The sequence below is a fragment of the Chrysochloris asiatica genome, unplaced genomic scaffold (assembly GCF_000296735.1).
Source record: "Chrysochloris asiatica unplaced genomic scaffold, ChrAsi1.0 scaffold00015, whole genome shotgun sequence".
Lineage (NCBI taxonomy): Eukaryota > Metazoa > Chordata > Mammalia > Afrosoricida > Chrysochloridae > Chrysochloris > Chrysochloris asiatica.
Window position 1 is genome coordinate 9418140 of NW_006408533.1, and position 3316 is coordinate 9421455.

Genomic DNA, 3316 nt, shown 5'->3' on the forward strand with positions numbered 1-3316 from the left:
TATATACACAGCCAAGATTTGCTGTATTAAAATTTTACCCTAAAGTTGACTAATCCCACTGCCATTGATAGATTTAGACCCATAGTGACCATACATGGATTTCCAAGACTGTAAATCTACAGCTCAACGTCTAACCTACAGTTACCACCATGGTTCCTTACAGATTATTAGCTACTGGGACATCTTATAAAGCAAGTACAGATATATACAATATGAACAACTCTCTATAAATGGATTTTTTTTTTTTTAACGTAAAGATTTCAGGATTCTTAAATTTCTGTGTCAGTACAGATCCACAGATAGAAAGGTTAAGAAGTAAAATGGTATCTTTCTTGGCATAATTCCAAGTATATGTTTACCTCTTAGGAAAATAGCTAGCATTACCTATCAAAAACAAGCAAACAAATAACAATAATAAAGACATAACAAGTAAATTCCAGAATTCTTGTAGTAATAACTGGATGGTAACTAATTTGGTTTGATTATTTACTTTATGAAAGAATCCCAATCAACAAACCAGGAAATCATTACCACAATAGCTGCAACAAGAAAGTATACACATAATGCTGGCTGATTAATATCTATAGTGTAATGTAGAGTTAAACACACACAATTGTGAATTAGAGATAATAGCTCAGCTTTTGGAAACAGTTTATAATTGTATCCTTGTCTGATCTTAAAAATTTTATGTCTGAAAGTTACGACAGAGGTTCCTTATTGTAGTTAGAGTCACCAACTTTTGTGTATTTTGTTATATTTAAAAACTGACAATTTTGCTTGATGAATAACTATATTTTACATTATGTGATATATACTTCTGAAAGTCTTTCTAAGAATTTTAGCATTTAGAGAACACTGTCTTTCCAGGAAAAACAAACAAACAAACAAGAGATTATATTTCAAGCTACCAGAGGAAATGGGAATTAGAAAGGATGAGCTCAGAAAAACTATAGCATTATTACACTGGAGCACTTTGGGGCTAAGGTTGACTTAAACAGAAAGAAATATCTTCGGTGTGAAAACAATAAAACTTTAATTAGGTTGAAAAATGGCAGTAGTAATAAGCATAGTAGATTGACAGTTGGAATTCTGTCAGAAGATTGAGTGTGACATGATATCAAATGACAATAGATGACAGAAATATAATTTCATAAGAAACGTATCTTTGAAAAACTAAGCATAATGACATGGATAAGCAAGGGAACCTGCTGAGAAACAGATGTAGGTTCTCACCCCAATTTTATCTCTTTCTTTGGAATATTTAGGTAAGAAAATTTAAAAGTAACTGGCACATTATAAATGATATAAAAGTATTTATACTTGTTACTACTTTCCTTATTATTACTATTCTAATTTTTATTCTACTCCCATCAAAATGAAGCATTGAGAAAGTTATCATTCACATTTATAAAAATATAAGTTATTGACAAATAATGCTGGAGTCATGGTGTGGTGCCGTAGGCTAATGCATCAGGCTGCAAGTCATTTGAACTGCAAGATCGGTGGTTCAAGCTCACAAGTGGCTCCTTGGAAGCCCTATACAGGGTCGCTATGGGTAGGAATCAACTCGACGGCACTTAACAACAACAACAGCAATGCTGGTGTGGTGCTGTGGGTTAAAGCACTGGATTTCAAGGTCCATTTGAACCGCAATGTCTGTGGTTCAAACTCACCAGCCACTCCTTGGAAACCCTATACAGGGTCACTATGAATCGGAATAGACTCGATGACACTTTGTAACAACAATAATGCGTACATATTATTGATACATTTATTTCCTAGTTGTGTGTCAGTTTTTCATGATACTTTCCTTCAAAAGCCAAATGTATACTTGTTAAGTGAAATAAGCACTAGAGGAGTTTCCAGAGCATATTTAAAAAACTTCCCAGTTATACCTACAAATCAGGAGACTTTTAAAGAAACATGTATTTATGTTGTTATTTTAGTAATATAAGCATAGAGGATTATGAGTATTCATTGAACACAATGAACTAAGATGTACCATCCAAATAGAACTTTAGGAAAAGAAAACAATAGGAAAATAAATTCAGAAAAATAATATCTGACAGACGTGAATTAGCTTTTAAAATCTATCTAAGAACTGAGTTTTAGAGCAAAAACAATAAAATGTTTATGAAAATGAGAAAAATTAAAGCACACAAATTAGATTTATAAAAGAGGAAATAGACACAGAGGCAAGACTTTAAAAAAAATTCTAAATGAGAAATTTTAAAACATATGAAATTATATTTAGATGCTACTAAAAAAGGAATACTTTACTAGAGAAATAATTAGCCACAGTTTGTCAAACTCATAACAGCCAACAGAAGACATAAAATAGAACACTATAAAAGTAGAAAATTAATCCAGAATAAAGCAGAAACAGTAAAAATAGAGTCAAGGATAGATGGGTCAGATAGAAAACCAATAGCAAGATGATAAATTAAGCACAACATAACACTAATCACATTAATATAAATGTTCTAAACCCCTCATGTAAAAGTCCATTTGAATGGGTATACTATACAGGGAATGACAAATTTGAAGAGGTATGGTATTACATTAAAGAGGAAAGAGCATTTCAAGCTATATCTTGAAGTACCATGCTATATGTATAGAGTAATATCCATATGCCTGCAAGGAAGATGCTCAAGAGCAAAGATGTCACATTGAGAACAAAGGTGCACTTGACCCAAGTCATGGTATTTTCAGCTCCGGATAGATATGAAAGTTGGAGAGTGAATAAGGAAGACCTTAGTAGAATTGATGCATTTGAGTCATGGTGTTGGAGATGAACATTAAAAGTGCCATGGACTGTCAGAAGAACTAACAAATCTGTTTTGGAAGAAGTACAATCACAATGCTTCTTAGAAAACAGATGGCAAGAATTCATCTCTCATACTTCAGACATGGAGCAAGAATTCATCTCTCCTACTTCAGATATGGAGTCCTGGTGGCACTGTGGATTAATGTGCTGGACTGCAAAGTCCGTTTGAGCCAAAGGTCGACAGTTCAAGCATACTAGCTGCTCCTTAGAAACTCTATACAGGGTCACTATGGGTTGGAACTGACTCAATGGCACAAAACAACAACTTCAGACATATTAGCCGATGGAACCATCCCTGAAGAAAGGTATAATGCTTGGTAAAGAAGAGGGTCAAGGAAAAAGAGAACGATCCCCAACAAGATGCATTACCACAATGGTAGCAGCAATGGGCTTAATCTTAATAACGAATGTGAAGATGACAGAGGTCTGGTCAGTGTTTTGCATAAAGTTGCTATGAATCAGAACCGATTTGGTGATGCTTAACAACAA